The sequence below is a fragment of the Triticum aestivum genome, chromosome 3B (assembly GCF_018294505.1).
Source record: "Triticum aestivum cultivar Chinese Spring chromosome 3B, IWGSC CS RefSeq v2.1, whole genome shotgun sequence".
Taxonomy (NCBI): domain Eukaryota; kingdom Viridiplantae; phylum Streptophyta; class Magnoliopsida; order Poales; family Poaceae; genus Triticum; species Triticum aestivum.
Genome location: NC_057801.1, coordinates 223,553,563 through 223,560,484, shown reverse-complemented (window position 1 = coordinate 223,560,484; position 6,922 = coordinate 223,553,563).

Here is a 6,922-nt window from a genome sequence, read left to right as displayed (position 1 = left end):
ATACTCTCTCAAGTCCTATCGGCCAGTGATATGACTCTACGCATGCTTGACGTTAACTTTACCTAGAACAAGTATGAAACTAGAAGTACTTTGTAGTTGTGATAGGATAGGTTTGCAAGATAATAAAGAGCACGTAAATAAAAGCTAGGGCCTGTTTAGATAAAGATGCAATAAATTAAATAAAGCGAGTGTGGAAAACTGGTGGTAGGAGTTGTGAAATTGTCTCTAAGCAATTGACTATGTTACTAGACCGGTAATCACTATTGTAATTCTATTTGAGGGAGAGGCATAAGCTAGCATACTTTCTCTACTTGGATCATATGCAGTTATGATTGGAACTCTAGCAAGCATCCACAACTACTAAAGATTCATTAAGGTAAAATCCAACCATAGCATTAATGTATCAAGTCCCCTTTATCCCATATGCAAACAACCTACTTACTCGGGTCTGTGCTTCTGTCACTCACGCCACCCACCATAAGCAAATCATAAACATATTGCAAACCCTACAGCGGGAATCCCTCACGCTTGCACGACACGGAGGGCACAATAGGACAGCACCAATAATAAAACATGCAACTCAAACCAATCATAGCAATTCATCAATCGCCGATAGGACAACGAAAATCTACTCAGACATCATAGGATGGCAACACATCATTGGAAAATAATATGAAGCATAAAGCACCATGTTCAAGTAGACGGTACATCGGGTTGCTGGAGAGTGGACCACTGTAGATAGAGGGGGGAAGGTGATGGAGATGTTGGTAAAGATGGCGGAGGTGTTGGTGAAGATCGCGGTGATGATGATGGCCCCCGGTAGCGCTCCGGCGCCACCGGAAGCAAGCGGGAGAGAGCCCCCCTTCTTCTTCTTCCTTGACCTTATCCCTCGATGGGAGAAGGGTTTCCCCGCTGGTCCTTGGCTCCCATGGCGTGGGAGGGGCGAGAGCCCCTCCGAGATTGGATCTATCTCTCTGTTTCTGCGTTCTGGAATTCTGCCCTGGCACCATTTCCTTTATATCTGGAGATCCGTAACTCCGTTTGGATTGAAATCTTCACCCAGATTGTTTTCCAAAAATTAGCTTTCTTGCGGCAAAAGAAGGTTATCAACCGCCTTATGGGTGGCCCACGAGAGTGGGGGGCGCGCTCACCTGGAGTGGTGGCGTGGGCCACTCTTGTGGCCACCTCGGGCACCGTTTCACGTTGATTCTCTCTCCCAAAATCACAAATATTCCAAAATAATTCTCCGTCCGTTTTTATCCCGTTTGGACTCTGTTTGATTTGTGGTTTCTATGAAACATAAAACATGCAACAGACAGGAACTGGCACAGAGCACTGGATCAATATGTTAGTCCCAAAAAATAGTATAAAAAGTTGCCAAAAGTATATGAAAGTTGAATAATATTGGCATGGAACAATCAAAAATTATAGATACGATGGAGATGTATCAGCTAGCGACGAGGAGGACAATCCGGAGACCCTGGAGGCAGAGCGGGCTGAGCGCGGGCGAAAGAGTTTGGAGAAAATTTCCAAAGTTTTTCCTGTGGATATATATAGCCCAACCCTGTCGATGTGACCGAGTGGAACAAATCGGTGGCACCGAGATGCATAACTGCTAGCAGTTACAGCAACTCGGTTTGAACGAAAAGTTCAAATCGGTTGCACCGAGATTGAAACCGTAGATCGACTTAGTGATCTCGGTATGACCAAAATGGAAGAATCAATCAGACCGAAACACACAAAGAAGTTTTGGAAGTTTAAGTCTATGACGAATCGGGGACTCCGAGTGCTCCTCACACAGAGTGGTTCGAATCTGACTTGATCAAATTTTGTGATGTAGCATGAATAGTGTTTGAGACAAGAAAAGCATAGATAGCTAGAGAAGGTTCTTAGACATTCTTGTCCATCCACTTGGCAAAAGAAAAAGAAACCAATAAATCAAAATAACAAGTGGATGTCCTCGAATGAGTAAAATATGCAACAAACATGCTCACACAATAAAATGGCAAATGAAATATGTGGCAAAGCATGCACAACCAATTCTAGCATATATCAAACAATTGGCGATGACTAGGTCATCTATATATGAGTATATTGACTTAGGAGTCAAATGAGAACATTTGATCATAGGTCATACTCATCGTTTAAGCTCAAGTGGGGTTACCACTTTTACATAATGCATTGATGTGTTCACACCATTAGAGTTGCTTTGACACAATTCTTAGAGTAAAGCTCCACCTAGATGTGAGATCCCCCCTTAGAGGGATGAACTAACCTTGGGTTTTGTCGATGATGACTTCATGTAGGTGTTAAAGATGTGGATGCTCAATGTTGATGTAGATCATTTGGAGCAATCCTTTGGAGTGAGTTGCACTTTCAATGCCTACACGGGTTAGTCCCACAAGGAACAAACAAGGATATCCATAGACATAGAGTGATGCACACACAAGATGATGTCTATGAGAGCATTAGGTTACCTTGTCCCTTGTCTTACCAACAAGAGGGTTTGTGACTCCTTGAACTAGTGCAAGATGTGGAAGTTGATTGCACTTGTTGTTGCCAAAATGATATGAGTGAAATATGTTGGTAGAGTCACCCTCGAGAACTCTCTAGTTCTTATTCTTAGGGATCCACATCATCTGGATGGGAATCCTTGGAGTTGTAGTCGTACTTGATGAATCAGAGCTTGACCTAGTCTTGGGAACCCACTTGACCAAGGCCTTAGGAGCTTCTTCAAATGCATCAATCTCCTCTTGAAGCTTGTCCTTGCCTTTTTGCTTGTGGTCTTGTGGTGGAAGATCATCTTGGGCTTGTGTCCCTTTGAAGGAAGTAGGATCATACTTCTCTTGTTGAGGAACAAACTTCGTCTTGGGGTATTGATCTTCTTCCCACTCAACTCCATTGGCATTGAACTTCTGTTCAAAACCAAAACCTTGGTTCTTCTGGTGCCTTCCTTGCTTGCGTACAATTTCCTCAAATTGCTTACTCCCGGCAAGGATCTTGTAAACACCTTTCTCTATAATTCCCTTCAATAAGCTATTTTCTTGCTCAAGTTTAAGTTGGCTAAGAGAATCATTAGTGGAATCAAGAGGACTACTAGAAGCAACAACATTGGATTTAGCATGATTATTGTTACTACTAGAGGAAGAATCCCTTTTGTTCTTGTTACTAGACTTAACTTGAGGCATGTAAGTAGATAAGAGTAAATGCTTGGCAATGTAAGAAGAATTTTTTTACGAAGATCATCATTGATTGCCTTTAAGAACTCATGCTCTTTCTCAAGGTTGAGCTTTTTAAAGCGTAACTTCTCATGAGTCCTTAAAAGTTCTCGATGATCTTCTAAGATAGTTTCATGAGCTAACTTAAGAGTGTTTAGTTCTTTAGTTAGAAGCTCAATCTTCTCCTTATCATTGTCATTCATTTTATCTTGATTAGCATGATTAATTGACGTTTCATCATAGTATTCATCACTAGAGTTGTCAACAAGTAAATAATCATCACCTAACAAGTCATCTTCATCATTATTGAAATCAACATACTAGGGGTGTGTTACCTTTGGGCCTTTAGCCATGAAGCATCTTCCAAGTCCTTCATTTGGTGAATCAAATATGTCGTAGGAGTTGGTTGACACAAGTGCTAGACCGGCAACACCTTCATCTTGAGTATATTCGGAATTGAAATGATAGCTTCTCTCAGAGTGATTGTCGGAGTCGGAGCCGGATACCCATTAACCAACATGAGCTCGATGTCTTCGTTTTGTGTAGCTCCTTGATGACTTGTCCTTCCTTTCCGAATCCTTCCTTCTCCTGGATGTTCTTCGTTCATAACGATCATCTCTACTCCTCCTCTCTCTTGGTGGTGATTCTTCTCTTCTACTTCTCCTTTTAGGTGATTCTTCTCTTCTTTTGTATGGTGCCATACACTCGTTGGAATAGTGTCCGGCTCTTCCATAATTGTAGCAATTACGCTCTTGACTAGAAGATCTTTTGTCATTGTAGGACCTTGACTTGGAGCTTTTCTCTTTGCTTCTACTCTTGTAGAACTTGTTGAAGTTCTTCACCATTAAGCTCAATTCTTCATTGAAGGTTTGTTTCTCACTTGATGATGTGGGGGCTTCACATGAGGCTTTGTAAGCACCACTTGACTTGTTGTGAAGTTCCTCCTTATCCTTGAGTGACATCTCATGAGCAACAATTCTTCCAATGACTTCCGTTGGATTGAGATCTTTGTAATTTGGCATCATTTGGATCAATGTGCACACGGTATCATATTTTCCGTCCAAAGCTCTTAGGATCTTCTTGATGATGAATTTGTCGGTCATCTCTTCACTTCCTAAGCCGGCAATCTCATTTGTGATAAGAGCAAGCCTAGAGTACATTTCAGGGACACCTTCACCATCCTTCATTTTGAACTTGTCAAGTTGACTTTGAAGCACATCCAACTTGGATTCCTTGACGGAGTCGGTAACTTCATGCGTATCAATCAAAGTATCCCAAATTTCCTTTGCATTCTCAAGACGGCTGATTTTGTTGAATTCTTCGGGGCACAATCTGTTGAAGAGGATATCACAAGCTTGAGCGTTGTATTGCAGCACTTCAACTCTTCCGCGCTAGGTTCACGGTTCGGTTCTCTCCCATCAAAGAATTCACCTTGCAAGCCAATACACACAATAGCCCAAACGGCGGGGTTATGTCCAAGTATGCATTTTCATCTGATGCTTCCAACTAGCAAAATTAGTACCATCAAAGTAAGGACCTCTACGGTGATAATTTCCCTCGCTAGACGCCATACTCTCCTAGGTTGTGAAATCAAGGCTATGACCACCAAAAGCTATGGAAATCAAAGCAAATGGAGACCAAAGCTCTGATACCACTTGTAGGATCGAAATTATGTCTAGAGGGTGGGTGATTAGACTAGTTGACCAAATAAAAACTTATCCTTTTCCCAATTTTAGTCTTTGGCAGATTTTAGCTATCTTAGCACAAGTCAAGCAATCTTAACACAATTCAAGCAAGCATGCAAAGATTATAAGAGCAGCGGAAAGTAAAGCATGCAACTTGCAAGAATGTAAAGGGAAGGGGTTTGGAGAATTCAAACGCAATTGGAGACACGAATGTTTTTGTCGTGGTTCCGATAGGTGGTGCTATCGTACATCCACGTTGATGGAGACTTCAACCCACGAAGGGTAACGGTTGTGCGAGTCCACGGAGGGCTCCACCCACGAAGGGTCTACGAATAAGCAACCTTGTCTATCCCACCATGGCCGTCGCCCATGAAGGACTTGCCTCACTAGCGGTAGATCTTCACGAAGTAGGCGATCTCCTTGCCCTTACAAACTCCTTGGTTCAACTCCACAGTATTGTCGGAGGCTCCCAAGTGACACCTAGCCAATCTAGGAGACACCACTCTCCAAGAAGTAACAAATGGTGTGTTGATGATGAACTCCTTACTGTTGTGCTTCAAATGATAGTCTCCCCAACACTCAACTCCCTCTCACAGGATTTGGATTTGGTGGAAAGAAGATTTGAGTGGAAAGCAACTTGGGGAATGCTAGAGATCATGATTCATATGGTAGGAATGGAATATCTTGGCCTCAACACAAGTGTAGGTGGTTCTCTCTCCGAAAATGCAAGTTGGACATGTAGGGTCGTTCTGATGGCTCTTTTCACGAATGAAGTGGAGGTGGAGGGGTATATATAGCCTCCACACAAAATCTAACTATTACACACAACTTGCCAAACTCGGTGGGACCGAATTGGTAAACTCGGTCGGACCGATTAAGCAAATCTAGTGACCGTTAGGATTTTCGGTGGGACCGACATGCAACTCGGTAGGACCGATATGATTAGGGTTAGGGCATAACGTAATCTCGGTGAGACCGATTACACAAACTCGGTGGGACCGATTTTGGTAATAAGCTAACCAGAGAGTTGGTCATGTAAACTCGGTGGGACCAGTTCGCTCATTTCGATGGGACCGAAATGTTACGAAAAGGAAACAGGGAGTTTACATTGCAATTTCGGTGGGACCGATCGCTCATCTCGGTGGTACCTAAACGTTATGAAGGGAAACAGAGAGATTACAATCCCATCTCGGTGAGACCGAGATCCCTATCGGTGAGACCGATTTGCCTAGGGTTTGTGGCACTGGCTATGACATCTGAACTCGGTGGTGCCGGATAGAAAGAATCGGTGGGGCCGAGTTTAACTTTGGTTTAGGTCATATGTGGATGAGGGAAAGTAGTTGAGGGTTTTTGAGCATATCACTAAGCACTATGAAGCAGGAACCTCATTAAGCAACACCTCATACCTCCTTGATAGTATTGGCTTTTCCTATAGACTCAATGTGATCTTGGATCACTAAAATATAAAATGTAGAGTCTTGAGATTTGAGCTTGAGCCAATCCTTTTATCCTTAGCATTTTGAGGGGTCCACTTTTCTCATCCATGCCATGCCATTCATTGAGCTTTTCCTGAAATATTTTTCTTGGAATAGTGTTAGCTCAATGAGCTATATGTTGTTAGGAATTACCAAAACCACCTAGGGATAGTTGCACTTTCAACAACGCTATGTACGCTTCGACCAGGTGGGTCCCGACTGTCAGACACTTCCTTGCATGTGAAGATGTAGCTGGTGGGTCCCAACAGTCAGGGGGCAAATCGTTTTTCCCTGTAATATGGACGCACTTCCTTGTGTGCGAAGATGTAGCTGGTCGGTCCCAACTGTCAGGGGGGAAACGTTTTTTCGAGAAATATAGTGGCCCGTCTGGTGGGTCCCCGCTGTCAGGTGGAGGAATCATTATTTTCCACGTAATAAGGAGGCACTTCCTTGCTACGGCCATGGACCCAGCTGTCATCCACTCCATGTACAGTACTCTTCCGATGGAAGTCGTTCCATGACCACGTTGACCATGCTGCTCCAA